The 17,152-nt window shown below is 43.3% G+C and overlaps 1 protein-coding gene across 1 annotated transcript in view; it reads left to right on the plus strand.

Annotated features, from left to right (window-relative positions):
- Glis3 (GLIS family zinc finger 3) overlaps window positions 1-17,152 on the plus strand; it is a 426,546-nt gene that overhangs the window by 156,674 nt on the left and 252,720 nt on the right. The gene's annotated exons all lie outside the window — the stretch shown is intronic.

Below are 17,152 nucleotides of genomic sequence, written 5' to 3' on the forward strand. Positions count from 1 at the left end.
AATTGCTCACTCTATTGAGGTGGTAAATCACAATCAACAACCGCGCCACCCGCACTTCCCTCGAATTCAGAAGTTAGGAAAAAACGAATTTCTAGACCATAGGGTCAAGAACATAGATCTTGGTGAATCAATGGGCAATTTAGTTCTGAATTAAGAGTACATATTGACCATTTGTAGTGTCAATGATTTATTTTCAAGGAGTTCCATAAAAGGCATTGCTAGTTGCCTGATTGTATATTTCCTCCAAAAATTGCCTTGCTAATTACCATCAGTGAGTAATAGGGATTGCCAAAAAGAAAAAAAGAAAAAAAAAAAAGCCCTTTGTGTCCCGAGGAATGATACTGCCAAGTGTCTTGATGGGCTCCTGCTGTACTGGTCAAACAGCTGGGCCTGGGAGTGAAATTTTGAAGTTGGATTCTCACTTAGCCCAGATCGGAATAGACTTAATTGAAGGTGTCTGCAATGGGGGTACAGTTTCAAACTTGAATACAGAAGTCACGAGTCTCTGAAAACAACAAAACATTCTACTGACCATCACTTAAATCACTTTGTTTGTTTCCTCCTCCACTTGACAAAAATGAACGTGATCTCCAATTCAAAAGGAAACAAAAAGAAAACAGCTATCATGCGGAAAAAATCCAAGATTACTTGTATAATTGCTTCACTTAAAATATTTTAGATATTTAAGTATCTGGTTTATGTAATGCAGACTGGTTCATCTAATTATAGGTATGCATGCTCTCTGTGGTCTCAGAAAGTGATCCTTAGATGTACAACAGAGTAAAGGGTCTCTGCTTGTCTCCACTCACTCACCTCTGGACTGAGCAAGCATGTCTTGCCAGTCACTCGATAGGTAGTGGGGATAGAAGAACTGGCAGGATGGAACCAACCTCAAAATCTCTGTCTTCCTTGAACTTACACTCTAAAGGAGGAAGGGAGTGAGCAACTTAGATATAAAAAGATCAAATTTCCACTTTGAGGGGATTTTGGCCTGTGTGTTGTAGACACATCAAAGAGTGTCTTGAGTAGAGTGAACGAAGAACAGAGAAGATGGCCTGAGGGGAACTGTGAGGATTGGATTGTTTAGGGCCTTGCAGACCCCTGGAAGGATCTGATTTGTGCTGGAATACTTGAGTGCTGCGTAGAGAGTAGATTGGGTACACGGAAGAAAGGTGCCTCCAGGAGGAGGGTCATTGCAGTAGCCTTCTGTCCGGTCATCTTGTGTCTAACAGTAGAAATCCAGATAAATCTAAACATATGGCTGGATATGACAGGATTTTCCAAAGGTTAGGTATAGGCTGTGTGAGCTGGAAATATCAGAGGTGACCCCCAGCTTTAGCCTATGTGTCTGGAAGCTTGGACATTCTCTTTAACTGGAGTTGTGGTAGAGTTGTGAAGGATGCAGAGTTGGGTTTTGGACTTGCTCAGGAGTCTATTAGACACTCAGATGGGGAATCTGCACATTAGGGAAGTCTTGACTGACACAAAGTGGGACTCACCTGTGTAGATAGTGTTTGAAGTTAGGAGATTGGCTGGACTACGTTAGGGAATTAAGGAGCAGAGTGATGGCAGAATTTATCTCTGGTCTGGCTGTGAAAGGGGAGATGAGTCAGAGGGGAAGGGAATTCCTCTTTACCACATACCTTGCATCTCCTGTGCCCTGCACTGTTGTGTTCCCTAAACCCACCTAGTCCCTGAATGCATCTGGGAGGGTTTTGAGGGGTCAGTGAAGGGAAAAGAGATTGGAATGAAGAGGCCTTTCTAAGTTCGCTTCCCATGGAAGTACCTGCTTTTGTGCTTCTAGACCAGGAGCCAAACAAAGCTTGGGGTACACGCGCTAAGAGAAGCAGTTCATCGTGGTCATAAGCTCTTGGGATTGGAGGGCACATAGCTTAGTTCCTTTAGGAGCACCTACTGTGTAGGAGACTGTAATCCTACTGAGGAATGGTAATATGTCCTGCTGTCATCGGGATGACCAGGGACCCAGAACAGCCTACGCTGAGGGCATTTTGAACAGTAGGTTGTTTTCTGTCTTTGAGAGTCAAATCCCAGGATAATGCATTGTGTACTACATTAACCTCTGTGTTTTATGCTACCTTGTCCCAGAATGGCTGTTTCCAGTTGTCCTTAGGGAGGGCATGCTCATGAGGTCTCATGTGGAATGCCTATTGGTAGGACTGTCTGGCAGGCTGCTGTCAGGATCCCAGACTAAATATTTAGGAAGGGCTTTTCTGTTGCTTTTCACACTGAAGCTCCGTGGAGCTGAGGAAAATATATTAATTTTAAGATCACCTAATTTTGTTTCTTCTCCCTATGGACACAGCTTAATGAAAACCCCTTTGTGTACCATGCGTTGGATTTGTTTATTGTAGAGTATGACACAGAGAGAGCACGGCCTGACATTTTAGCTTTTCAGAAGTTTATGATGTGCTTGTATGTGGCAATAACCGTAGCCAGCTCCAGCTGGATGCTTCTTTTGTTTGACGGTTAGGTCGCGTCTCCATCCACAGAGGGGCTGAGGCTCTTGCTTTTCAGACTGGTTTTCCTTGTGTTGTCTCCTGTCTCCCTCCACCTTCTCAGCACCAGCCCGTTCCTTTGTCTTTTCTCTCTGCCCAGAGCTCTTGAGAGGCTAGCTCAGAGAAAATGAAGTTGCAAAAGTACTTAAGAGCACTGTTCTTCTCCACTAGGGACTGTGAAGAAAAGCATATTCATTGCTTCAGAGTGGTGACATGCAGTCACATGTTTATAGACTAGGGAGTTTAGGTCTATGTGGGGGACTGACTGACCTATATTTTTTTGGTGAAGGTAGGCTATCCTACTAGGTGGGTCTGGGCATCATAATGTTAGGACTACTGATGTTTTGATCATTTAGACTGGTTAATTTTTGTTGGTGAGGGAATCTCTTGTACATTGGAGACTATTTAGCTGCATACTTGTGTCTGTCCACTAGACACCCCTCTACCACAGAAGTCACATAAAAATGTATGGGATATTTCTATATGCTGGTGGGAGGTGTTGCTTCTCATTGAGAGCACTGTGTCAGGGGAGACTGAATCAGAGAGACTTACTCACATAGAGATAGGTCTGTTACTTTGAGATCTCAGCCAGTGCCTGAAACACACACACACACACACACACACACACACACACACACACACACACACACACAAAGTGGCTTAAGAAAACAAGCTGCCTTGCTGGGCAGTGGTGGCACATGCCTTTAATCCCAGCCCTTAGAAGGCAGAGGTAGGCAGATTTCTGTGAGTTTGAGGCCAGCCTGGTCTACAGAATTAGTTCCAGAACAGCCAGGACTATTACGCAGAGAAACCCTTTCTCAAAAAACAAAACAAAACAAAACAAAACAAACAAACAAACAATCAGCCCCATGGAAGCAACTTAAAAACAAACAGCTTTCTGGCTCATAATCAGAAAAATTCTGCACAGTAGACTCCAGGTGAGACTGGGTTTTGAGACACTTAGTTACAGCTGGACACGTTGACTGATGAGAGCAACTTTATATGGCTTATACTGAACTATGAAAGTCCCTCTCTACCCATGACAGAGGAGAATTAAGTGACAACTGCTGTAGCAGGTCTTCGCTTCTGACTGGAGAGTAAAAGTGTTCGTGGTCTGAGACAGACTTGGGGGAAGCTCTCATCTGCCCAAGATGATAACATCCTCCATTTATTAGTTCACAGCACAGTACCAGGCACACAATCACGGCTTTCTCACAATAGTCCTTTGAGTAAGGCAAGGTGGTGGGAGTGTTTGTTTTCATTTTAAAATGCAGGAGCAGCTCGTGGGATATTTTTCCCTCAAGGTTACTAGCTACAAAGTATTGGACTATGACCCAGGACAAGGATTGCAATTTTCAACCAGTATCTTTTCCAGTCAGCCTCCCATAAAGTTCCTGTGAGGCATATTTACCTCATTCTGTACGCTGCTGTTTTTCAACCTTCTCCTTTGAATTCTTTCTTTCATCCCCTCATCAGGCCTACCATAGCGCATTAATTTGAGGGAAGCATTTGTTTTGCATTCCCACTGGTGGTGTGAACTGGAGAGGCACAGTTCCCAGGCCTGGTAGAGCTTCGTCCTGGGGGGAGTTTCTTTGCTAGTCTTGAGGAAAGCGGTTCTCTGTGCCGGAAACTCACGAGCCCTGGCCCCACCTCAAACACTAGTTAACTTTTTACTGCCGTTTATAGGAATAGCTGCTCGCCCTGTTAAATGAAGAAGAAAGGGTTTCTCTGACTTTACAGCTTTGGTTTAAAGGGAGACCTCAGCATTTGACAGAGAATCATTTCATCTTGTTCACAGCAATGGCGCAGTGGGAGTATGTCCTCTTTTGAGTTGGATTACTCCAGAAAAGTCCATTTGTACCCAAGAAAAACCTTATACATCTCTGAATTATATTATCGAGGAGTATTGGAAGTTAGTTTTTTTTAATATTCTCTAATTATTCAGATGTTTTTTTTTAAAAATACTTTTGTTGTTGAATATTTCCATTAAAAGCAAACCAAGACAGAATTAATTCCCTCGGTACTCTGCCGTGTTTCAGAAGGTCTCTTGCCACAGGTAACCAGTTTTGTGGCCTCAGAATTTATGTGAGAAGGTGAGGTTAGTAATTAGGATAGTGTATAGGGTGTAGCATTTCAGCCCCCTTGCCCCCAACAATGCTGATTAAAATGGAACAGGAATGACCTGCTAGTATGAGCCCCATTTATTCTGGCCCCTGTCTCAGGAACTCTGCCACTGACGTGTATTGGATAGGAAGTTAAGCAAAAGGATACCAGGACTTTCCCACTTTGTTTGACTTTATTCCTTCTAAACATTCTTCTGACATACATAATTTTACTCTTGCAAAATCCGATATGGAAAGCTGTAACTGGAAGTTTTCCTGTGTCCCACAGCTGCCAGTCCCAGATAAACACAGAGAGGCTTATATTAATTACAAACTGTTTGGTCTATGGCTCGAGCTTATTGCTAAATAGCTATTACATCTTAAATTAACCCATTTCTATTCATCTATGTATTGCCACATAGCCGTGGCATTACCGGTCTACTGGCATCTTGTTGCTCCTTGGATGGCTGGATCTTGTCTCCTCTGACCTCGCCTTTTTTCTCCCTGTATCTCTCTTGGATTTCCCACCTGGCTGTCTGCTGTCTTGCCATTGGTCAAAGCAACTTCTTTATTAACCAGTGGTAGCAACATATATTCACAGCATACCGAAAGACCATCCCACAGTAGAAGGCAAAGCGAGCAGGCTAGTTTTTTCTGGTTTACAGAATGGGAATCTGAGGCTCAGCAAAGTTATATGAGGAAATAGCTTAAGCTATGAAATTGTGTGTCTTTAATATCATACTATAAATGTTATCATTTTCACTCAAAGTATTAGGAATTTAAAGGTGAAAACAAAATTTAAGCTATTTAAATTCTCTGTGAAGTAAGATAATATATCAATATAATGCTGATCTTATTTTACATTTATTTTTGTGTATATTAATGAGGAATATTTTATGTCCTACAAAATAGAAATCAAAACCAATTACATTTGTAAAGGACTTAGAAAGTCAAATTCCATCTTTCAATGGCATTTTGTTGTAAGTTGAATTGTGTATCCCTTCCAAAAGATACATTGAAATCCTCATTCCCAATACCCCAGAATGTCACGTTTTGAAACAGGTTCTTCACAGATAGAATCAAAGCAAAATGAGTTGACTAAGGTAGCCCTTAATCCAGTACAACAGATATCTTCCAAACAGAGCAGCTGTGGGATGCAGAGATAGATGTACTCTGGGACATGAAGAGATGGAGATGATTGAACGACTGAGTGGGGTTGAAGGCAGAGAAGTATTTGTCAATCAAAGATGGCCAGAAGTATTGATTATGGTGCTTCACATTGACTGACCGCAGCTCAGAAACACACCGTTGGGAGCAAGAGCACAGAACAGATTCTCCCCGCCCAGCTCTCACATCTACACCTTTAATTTGGGCTTTGACTCCGCTGAACTGCAACATGGTAATTTTAAGCTCTTCCAGTGTGTGAGACTTTGTACAGAATCTGTAGGAAACTAATGGCAGTAGTTACCCCAGGGAATACATTCTAAGACTGTGTAGTGCAGTGGTTCTCAGCCTGTCCTGTGGGTTTTGACACCTTTGATGGTTAGACGACCCTTCACGGGGGTTGCATATCAGATATTTTACATATAAGATATTTACATTATGATTCATAACATTAGCAGAATTACCGTTATGATGTAACAATGAAATAATTTTATGGTTGGAGGTCACCACAACATGAGGAACTGTATTAAAGGGTTGCAGCATTAGGAAAGTTGAAAACCACTGACCTAGTGGATGCCTGAATCGGTGTGGACAGTATCAAATCCTGTATGTCCTATGCTTCTCCCCATAGATAAACCTAGGATAAATTTATTTTATGCATTACACAGTAAGAGATTAATGAGGATAAAATAAAACAGGATAATTATAAAACTATAATGTAATAAAAATTATATGAATGTGCTCTCTTTCTTAAAATACTTCCTTGTACTATGTTCAGCTTTCTTAATGTGATAATGTGGGATGGCCCAGTGTTTACCTGAATGACAGAGGCATTGTGACATCATGAGAGGCCATTGCTAATCATACAGTGTGTCTGACTTCAGCTGACTGGGATTTCTGAAACCGTGGGACAGGAAAGAGTGGACTCGGGAAACTGCTGGCCCAGCTTCCTCCATCCCTGTCTCCTGGCCTCTTCTGAGCCTATTTAGGTGCTCTTTCTGCTGTGGCTTTCATCCCTGTGACGACAGAAGCCATATTGCAGGCTTATGGACTTAGTCCCAAAGGTAGCAGAAGCTACTGAGCTGTTCTCAGAGGAGTAGGAAGTGACCAAAGCGGTTTTCAGTGACTGGTTGTCATGTAGAAAAAGGGTATGGAGAACACAATGAGAGCAAAGCCAGGGTCCAGTAGTAAATCTCCATGCTGGTCAAGCAGAATAGCATTACATAGGACTGGCGGTATAGTTCTTCATCTGTCCCTTTGTGCCCAGACACTGGTTAGCACGGCCTCATCTCTGCATACTTTCTTAGACAGTTAGTTAGAGTGGGGTGAACCTGATGTCTGCTGGAGACAAGTTCTGAGCTGCTGAACACCAGCGTTTCAGATGGGCTTAGAATGTGTGTTCTGGAAAGCTACTTCCTGTAAACTTGTGCTTCAGCTCATTCTGACCTGGATAGGCCTAGTTTTACCTGGTAGTTTTTTCAATGTCTTTGGTAATATATGAGTGCTAATCTGGGGGACATGAGTGGGTGAGCTTCTAGAGAAATGAATTCACGAGGCTGTCGGTATTTTTGTTGTTGTTGTTTTTGAGACAAGGTTTCTCTTGTGTGGCTTTGGAGCCTTTCCTGGAACTCACTCTTTATCCTAGGCTGGCCTCAAACTCACAGAGATCCGCTTGCCTCTGCCTCCCGAGTGCTGAGATTAAAGGCGTGTGCCACCACCGCCCAGCTAAGGATGTCTGTATTTAAGTCATGATCCTTGGAATTCTGTGCCCCAACTTTGATTTTAACTATAAAAAGAAAATAAAAAAGATAAAGGTGGATGCTACAGCAAGGGGTGGGACAGGCTATTTAAATAAATTTAGAAAACAGATTTGAGTTTAGAGCTGCTGGGAAAGTTCTCCTGCTGAGTTGTACAACTTATAGTTGGAAGGAAGGGAAATGCTATAGAGGCCTTGGTTCACATCTAATTATTCTCCCAGGGGAATGTGTTTACTGGGATCAGCTGCCAGCCTGTGGGTTGCTTTCTTCAGGGGTGAGGGTTAGTTGATGCAGTGAATTGTTGTTTCTGTTACACTGAGTATTGATCTTGCTCATGGAAAAAATTAGCAATATCTCTTGTCTGTCTTCCATCTTCCGTTCCCCCATTCATTATTCCCAGCACGCACTCCCTGCCCCCTCAGTAATTCTTGTCACAGAGAGACAGGTCTTTAGGAATATCCTAAGGTCAGAGGATGATACAGCTCTGTGTTACTGCAGAATTTTAAAGGCTGTCATTGCACAGACTTGCAGAAAGGCATGAGCATCTAAGTTAGAGTACGCCATCTTCCTCAGTGTCAGTGGGAAATGAAGGACAGATAGAATGAACTTTATTTTTACTCTCACATCTCTGAACTGCCAAAGCTGCTCTCTAATCATTCAGAGTCCGTGGGGTGCAAGAATCTGTGGGCCCTGCTGAGACCTGGGTTGTCAAAAGTTAGGAACTATTTCTGATGTATACGAACTGGTAATGGTGAGACAACACATATCCCCGTAAGCCAGGGGAACAGGAGGGAGCACAGGAATGACTTGGGGACATTAAAGAAGCTTCATAGCTCAGAAGCCTGTGTGTGTGCATGTCCTTTAACATAGTAGGAACCCCAATTGCATGCCCTTTAACATAGTAGGAACCCCTATTGGTATCATTTAGGGATGCTACAGTCAGGCTCCGTGGGGTCTTGGAACACTGTCTTCATAAAATGCTCATGCTGATCACAATCAGTCCCCGAGAACATCACATTGATGGCATTGATCATGGTGCTTCCTGTTCACCAACAGCAGCACAGCACACGCTGATGGCAGATGCTTTGATCAAAAAGTCCCCTAAGAAAGGGGAAGCTAGTGGAGGTGGCTGTAAAGTATGCCTCCTCGTCTCTCTGCCTTTTTACAGAGTGTGAAGAGATGACTCCAATAGAGGACCGGGACAGAACATCAAGTTAGCCCACTCCTTTTTCACTCCCTTTCAGACCCAAGATTTCTTGGAGACCCTTGTTTCCCCTGTTCCTTCTTCCAGGGTAGATGTCCTATTAGCATGGATGTCTTTACTCAAGCAGGTCCACTCACCTATTTACTCTTAGTCCTGGAAGAACTCTTTCTGTCAGGCTCTTAAGTTAGGGAGAGGCACCCTTCTATCAGAGGGATGCCCCTGCCTCTGACGATTTGGAGAGGTGATGCTTTCCAGACCTGGAGGGTTGGTGGTGATGGTTTTCTTTAAGAAGACTTCCAGTGGGGTGGGGAATGTCTTCTAACTTATTTCATGGTTTCGTTTTCTAGACTAGTTCACAGACTCTCTTGCCCTCTCTCCTTCCCCATTGGCTATGTTCGGAAGACTAGATCATACCACATAGAACTTTTCTAAACTTGGGGAGGGAAGAGTCCCCTCCATAAATAAGTGCAGAGAAAAAGGTGATTTTTTTTTTAAGCTTAGCCTTCACCCACCAACTTTAAATGAATCCATTTCCTGAACCAAGCCCCACTGTTAAAAAATGGGTACTGCATTAAAGAAAGGGCCATTGAGAACTTGAGTCCCAGAATTATTCATAGGATGAATGTGTTAACTTTTGTTTGTGGGGCGAGTTAACAATACAAATGGCCTTTTAGTTGAAACTATTTTGGGACTAGGTGTGGGAGTGATTCCAGCTTTATCTCTAACAGCCAGTAGAGGAGAAGGAACCAAACAAGTGTATTTACCTTCATCTAAGTAGAGTCAATTAGCAACAAATCATCTGCTTATTTTAGTTTTATCTAAAAACACAGATTTTAAGTTACTTTGATGATTCAGAGAAAGAAGTAAGAAATGATCTATCTAATCCTTTAATTAACAAACTTACCCTTATTTTTCTTTGGTATTTCCCCTTAAAACGTCTTCCTGCTTTGCATTCAGATATATTCTTGTTAAGTCATAAGAGGGTGGAGAATTATTTTTCAGCCTCGGTTGCTGGCTGTGAAATAAATTGAGCAAAGGACCCAGATTTGAAGTTAGTTAGGTTTCGTATCTTTGACATCAGGAAATCCACCTAACTCCTGAAGATTGAGTTCCTAAGCTGAAGAAAGGAGATAATAGCACCTGACCTGTGGGGTTGTTGTTGGGGTTAGGGGAACTAATGAAGTGCTCTGCTGCTGCACAGTGAGTGGGAGCTCACTGGAGTGTTATCTCTTCTTTCCTTTTGTGTGGGCAGGTTGAGGTTCAGCTCAGGTTGGCCCTAGCATGGATGGATAGTTAAGTAGGAAGCAGATTTATAGCTGACTCTCTTTTGTCATCATGGACGAGGGAAGTCATAGGAGTGAATGGATGTATTCAAGAGGGCAGGCTTGTTGGTAGAGAAAGATTAGGTTTCATTAAGTCCCTTTCTCAAGTCCCAGTCTTTCTCTTTACCCTATAGTGTGACCCATGATCCAGTAATCCTCACTCTTAAATCCCATAAAACCTGGCAGTCACTTTTTTTTTTTGAGACAGTAACAGTAACAGATGCATGTAACTCAAAAGTTAAATGCATCTATGTTTAATCTAGTGGCTTGTGTTCTGTTCTCTGATCTTCAGGTAAATTTTATTAGGGTACACAATACACAATATATCATCATAGACAAGTTTCTCTGTGTAACAGTTCTGGCTGTCCTCGAACTCACTGAGATCCCACTGCCTCTGCTTCCTAAGTGCTGGGATTAAAGGCATGCACAATCACCACCCTGCCTCCCAGTCGCTTTTGAAATCTCTCAACTGACTTCAGGCCTCCAAAGGATCTGTATATGTGGATATTTCCAACTTTATATCCATTAAGACAGAGTTGGAGAACATATAACTTTCATATTCTGTCTCTGTTAAGAGAACTTTTTGCTTCCTATCTTCCTGAAAATCATGACTGCTCAGAATTGGGGTGTCTCTGAGGTGTAGCATGAGATTACAACATTGATGTTTCGAAGTAGACTGTATTGCTCAAAGCACATGTTCATTTAAAACAGGATAAATGTTGGTCCATTGCATCTCTGTGGGGAGACCACACTGAGTTCATGTTCACCTAGAACACCAGTTTCTCCCACGCTCCATCAGCAAAGTACACACACACAAGTCGGCTCATGCGTGCTGACGCAGTAGGTGAGAGACACTAAGGAGGCTCTGCCTTTTTAAGAATTTGCTGACCTATCTTGTTCTCCTCTTATATTAGCTTCCTATTACTGTGACAAAAATGTCAGAGAAAATTGTTAAGAAGGGAAGACTTAGTTTGGCTCCTCAGAGGTTTCAGCCCTTATTCACTTGACTCTGTAGCCATTTGGGCCTGTGGGAAAGCAGATGCCATGGATGTGCGTGCGTGCATGCATGCGTGTGTGCGTGTGTGTATGAGAGAGAGAGAGAGAGAGAGAGAGAGAGAGAGAGAGAGAGAGAGAGAGACTGCTTACCTCGTTATGGATGAAAAGTGAAACGGAAAAAGACCAGCATGCCAATAGCCCTTTGAAGGACACATTTCCACAAACTTCCTTGCACTGGGCCTCACCTTCTCCCTTCCACCTTTTCCCACCAGAACCACAGACTGATAGCAGTCCTTTTGCGCATGGGCCTTGGAGAGATATTTACTATCCAAATCATAATACCTTTCCTATTTATCAGCCGTCTTTCTTCCTGTCACATTTTTCCTGTCTTATCATCTGGCGTTGTAGGTTGAGATTTTAGGTTACTTAAAGTTGTTTATTGGAGTGATTATATCTAACCAAGAGCCCAGATGCTGGCAGAAATTATGAATGAAAAAACGCAATATCACACAGGATAATTAGTCAATAGCATATGGGGAATGGGACATCATAAGGTAAAGACCCAGGGATATTCAAGTATTGATAACACTTTCTAGTAAGCTTGACCTAACACGACTCAAGAATGCATCTTGGACCTTAAATGGACTAAATTTAAGTGGAAAGTGTTTCATATCCCCAGGAACAACAAACTGAGCTGTTTTTGTGGACATGCAGTTGGTATGCTAGTCATCCTGGGTGCTGGGTCAGGATGAGAGCAACAGGTGCCTTGATTCGTGGTTAACTTTCTCATGACCTGTCTTCAGTCTTTTCAAATCCCCTTGGAGAACCATTGGAAGGGCAGGGCAGGGTGAGCATTTACTCCTGTCAGATTCAAGGGTTCTAGGAAACCAAGTGACTTTGGACTCAAGATCAAGACCCTGGGTGGCTTGTAAAGGTCTTCAGGTCTGAGAGGACATTACCTGCCTTCTCAGCCTTCCACACATCCTCCCACTGGACAAGGTTACAATAACATCTGAGCTTGGGGAAGATATGATGAAGATTATGACTTTCTTAAGTATTTTCCCTACAAGAACATTTATTCACTGCATAAACTCCCCCCTCCCCCCAGCCAGCATAGTATAGCAATGAAGACAATGAACTGTCTGACCCAATGGCCTGGATGTCAATCATATGTCTGCCATTTACAGACTGAGAGGCCAGAATACTCTTATCTACTCCATACTGAAATTTTCCTATCTGTAAAGGAAAAAATTAAACATAGATAAGGCTCAGCTGGCCACTTGAGAACCCGAGCCCTACTCTCCCTCTCTGACCTTAGGAGGAAGCATACATGAGCTACTGTGGTATGTGTGTGTGTAGCTTAATGACTTTCCTGGGTTAGGGTAAGTAGCCTCTGTTCATTGGTTTGATTGGGTTTGGGGGGAGTGGGATGGGACTTGTGCATGTGTAAGTGCGGGAGCCCGCACAGTCCAGAAGGTGGTGTCAGATCCCCTGGAAATGGAGTTAAAGAAAGGCACTTGTGGGTGCTGGGAACTAAGCTGGAGGTCTTTTCAACAGCACCGTGAGTTCTTACCTGCTTAGCTATCACTGTAGCTGGGTACTATTCTTTTCATTTTAGGTTTTAAGGAATAAAGGGAAAATCCATACTGTTACCATCACACAGAGATACATACTAATTTCACTCATTGCATCCACATAGATAGTCTCACCCTCTTCTTATGTATGAGCACAAAGCACAGAAAAGTTAAGTTATTGGAAGACCTTCTGAAGTCAGCAGGTGCCTGAGATGGTTTTTCAGCTGGACCCTAGAGCTGTAGGTGTGGTAGTTATGGTGAATGAGGGGCTTCCCCCCCAGCTTGTACCTCAGTGCTGGGCTCACTGACCATACTGAAAGTAGCATCCCCAGCCATAGCAGTTACAGTCATCATACTCTTCGCCCAGAATAGGACCTTAGAGGACCAGGTGCTCTGCTGTTCCTGAGCTCCCATTCCTGGGGAGACACACTGTTTTGTTTTTCTCCTAACTTTACTTATTAACACTGCTGAAACACAGAGTCTGCTGTGATCTACCCAGGCCCCGAAACCAGGTCCTGCTTTACTGTGTGTCACTCAGATTCACATTCTCAACAGGAATGGTTTCAAAGCTTTTTTTAAAAAAACTGGAATCGAAGAATGATGAAGCCAAGAGCACACAGGGTTAGGTCCAAGAGCACACAGGGTTAGGTCTGGGGGCGGAGCGTCGTCACCAGCCAGAAGGCAGATACTTTGTGGGGGATGATGCGGACAGTGGGAACCTGTGAAGAATAGAGAAATGCAGGCCAGCCATATCTCAGCCATGTCTAGAAACAGGGTTTGGGGATTTCAGATACATTTCTGGGAGTATCACTTTGCTGTAGGTGAGGCATGGGGTAGAAAATTCCTTGTCTCTACAAGCCCAGAGCCCACCTCTCACTGAGGTGAGACAGAAGGGGCCAGCCAAGCAGCAGAATTCTGGGATACCACACTCCATATGCCAAGAGTGGGGGGCAAGGAGGAATGGTCTGTCTTGTCCTTTCTGACGGCCTGCAGCTGGAGATTGCCCTCCTCACTGCTGTTTTACTGAAGGCATCCAAGAGTGACATTTTTAATGATTTTATTAGTTTTATATTTTAGAGCTATTCTTCCCCAATAATTTTGAAATTATTATGTAATTTTCTTTCCATTATATTCAAATATTTGCATGTCATAGCCCATGTATGTAAATACATAGTTCCTTATTAACTTTTACACACTTGCTATTCAAATACAGTTTTCCTCTGAAAGTTTTTGTGGAAGGAAAAAAATTACCACCCACTCTTGAGGATTCGGCTTTTCTGACATTTATTTCATTTTGAAGGAAAATCTGCAGTAACACCAGGTATTTCATAGGCCATTCCTAACTTCTTCTCTTTCCATGTCCCAGACAATATGTGTATCTGTAGAACTTGAATTTCAGGGACCTTGTTGCAGTTGTGATGGACGCCAATACTTGGGTGATTAAGAGTTGTGAAAAGGTAGCCTAGGTCAACATAATCAGGGCTAATTCATGAGACATACACAAAGCTAATGCACCCTTTGACGTATGTGGTGGTAGACAGCGTTTCCAATAGCTTTAACACAGACAGCAAATTTAGATGTTTCTGTCAAAATTGAGTCCTTGGTAACGCCATCTCAAGAGCTTTCTCTTGCGTTTTCTTCCTGTGGGGTGAAGATAGGCCTTTGGAGACTTCAGACTGGCAGGCTGCCATGTGGGATTTGGCTGTGAAGTATCTGGAGAAGCGTTTAGTATATTCACATTGGCCCTGGTTTTAAAACTGTAGCTGGTGCTCAATAAACAGTTGTGACAGTATTGCGTAGCTTGTTTCAAGAAGTAAGGTAATTGTCCTGTGAACCTCTCCTTGCACTCTGCAGTCCCCTCTCACATTTAGCTTGAAGGACAGGCATACTGTCAGGTCCCTTAGGATCTGTATGGGCAAGGAAAATAAAAAGGGAATGTGCTACTCATGGCAGGGACTTTAATCAGCTGAGAATATCCTTCTTACTCTCTTAAGTACCAGATTCACCAAACGGTCAACTCTAAGTTTAAGCCCATTTTAGTTATTTGTAGGCTTGCACTAGGTTCCCAAGGAGACAGTCAAGTCCATGGATTGTTATCATTGTCCTGATGGCAAAGATTGCGTACCAGAAGTTACTTCCTCTTCTTTGTTTCCCTTTTTCCCTTTGTCTGCTTGGAAAGTGGGTGTCTGTGAGTTTTAGGACTGATCCAGAATCCCCGTGGCTGTGACCTAAAACTGAACATCATCAAGTCAGTCAGTTGATTTCAGCTGTGGGCTTGTTGGGGAATGAGAGCTGAGCTGAGTCTGAAGGTCACTGGGTGCCATTCATGTGCACTAACAGCCACAGTGAGAAACGAACAATAGTGAGGTAATCAAGGCATGAATGAATCTTTGAGCATGCTCAGGAGGCAAACAGTTCTGTGTGTGGTGAGTAGGGAGAAGGAGCTGGGAATGGAAGGAGAGAGGTGGGAGCTTCGTGGAGGAAGTGGCAGATTTGGAACTTCAGTTAGAAGGTGGTTGGGTCCCTAGGACTTGTCAGCTCCCCTGGGAGTGTGGATCCTGAGTATTCTGTCTCCGGTGCTGAGTGGATACCTGTTCCACCTACATGAATCCATCTATGGTGGGCATTTTTCTGTCTTTGTTTTTAGTCTCTTACCTTTTCCCCCCACCATTTCCTTTTCCATCCTTCTTTACCTTCTTTTTCCCCTTTCTTTCCTCCCCCACCCTGTGTCTTGTCGCATCTAGTCACTTTTTCTTTTCTTTCTTACACGGTCTCATTCTGTAGCCCAGGCTGCCCTGGAACACACGAGTAGCCCAGGCTATCCATGAGCTAGCTCAGCAGCAGTCCTGCTGCCTTGGTCTCCTAAGGGCTGTGATTACCATTGATCCACATACTCATGGCCTCGGTGATACAAATAGGTTGGAATCCTGTATCCTGTCCTGTTTGCTGTTCTCTGAGGCAAGGCCTTCCACACTACTTCCTGATACTCAGAGCTTTAGCATCTCCACTGGAGGAGCTAGACTTGAAATCTGCCTGGAAATTGATTGTTTTCCGAGGGTAACAATTCAGAATCTGTTTCCCTTTTTGTCTTTCATCTCGGAACATTTTCATCATGCAGTAGTGGCCCTGCCTACTTTCTGGATGTGCATATATTCATGGCTTTCACTCAAAGTTATGTTTTGCTAATATAAGTGGGGAAGTAAAAATACATACTCATCCAGATCCTAAAGAAGGGAGAAAAATCAGCCTCTGTGTTCAGTACTTCCGGAATAAACCTACTTATCCCTTTTACCTATTAGATTTTTTTTCTTAACCTGGCTTATTGGCTTCAAATAAATTAATTGTTGGTTTTCCTTATTTTAAGCCTTGGCATTTCTTAGGATTCACCAAGTTCAGTTAAATGGTATAGCTTGATTGTCAGCTTGTAGGGACCATGGAGATGAGAGAGCACCCTGGTGTAGGGATGCATGATCCAGTGTAAGAGTGCCCACAGATCATTGCATGGTTGGTTAGTTTGTGAAGAACTGCAAAGTTCTGTGGGAGTTGAGAGGAAAAGGAGATTGCTTTGCACAAGGACGATGCAAAGTCCATGATCCTTCAAATCCAGGCACCCACCATATAGTCTCCTCCCTTTTTAACTCAACAGTACACATGTAGGGAAAGAAGTCCACAACCCACAAAGAAATACATGGTGAAAATAAGACAATTGTTGAACACATTCCTTTCTCCTTCTCTAGAGTCACCCGCTTTCCAAAAATTTTCTTCTTCTAGTTGGTTGTTAACAATTTAATTCTAGAAGATCTTTTTGCAATTCAGTGAAGTAGATGTTCTGCGTTCGTGCTCTGTTGGGGTTTGGTGACTCATACCAAGAATGGAATCCTGCCCCCTGAGACCTCCCAGTATAATATGGAACTTGGGGTATTGCGTGGTCAGTGAGACAGTGGAAATATGGGGGAGAAGAGGGGAGGAAGGGCTTGCTGCCCTAGAGTGCCGTTGGAGGCATGGCGCAGAGAGCATAATAGCTCTCCTCAGGACCCTCCACTCTGACCTTTCTTTTCTTGCCAGAGTCTCCTTTCCCCTCAGACATCAGCACTGACTTTGTAGCTGGCTAAGGCTTTTTCTCAAGCCTGACTTGAAGTGAACTAACATTACTAATGGTGGTAAAGCGGTGGTCAGACATGGAGGCTATGATGCACTGACTCACTAGGAAGCAAGATCAAGCAAAGAAAGAAAGTTGGTGTAATCTCTCTTGACTTCACCTATTCAGTGGTTAGTTGGTCAGCGTGATGCTGAATAGGTCCCCCTAGGGGAGAGGAAGGCGATTGTCCGAAGCTAGCATGAAGGGTGGAAGTCACAGTAGGGAGAGGTAAAAGGTCAGCCTCCTCCAGGGATGTTCTGCCACTGGACTTGGATCGGTCCGTCTCCTGCCTTCACCGGCAAGCTGTCTTGTCGTTTCTGTTGAATATTTAACTTCATGCCTAAATCCACACCAGATCATTTTCTTTGGACTTCCCCAG

The sequence above is a fragment of the Peromyscus eremicus genome, chromosome 1 (assembly GCF_949786415.1).
Source record: "Peromyscus eremicus chromosome 1, PerEre_H2_v1, whole genome shotgun sequence".
Lineage (NCBI taxonomy): Eukaryota > Metazoa > Chordata > Mammalia > Rodentia > Cricetidae > Peromyscus > Peromyscus eremicus.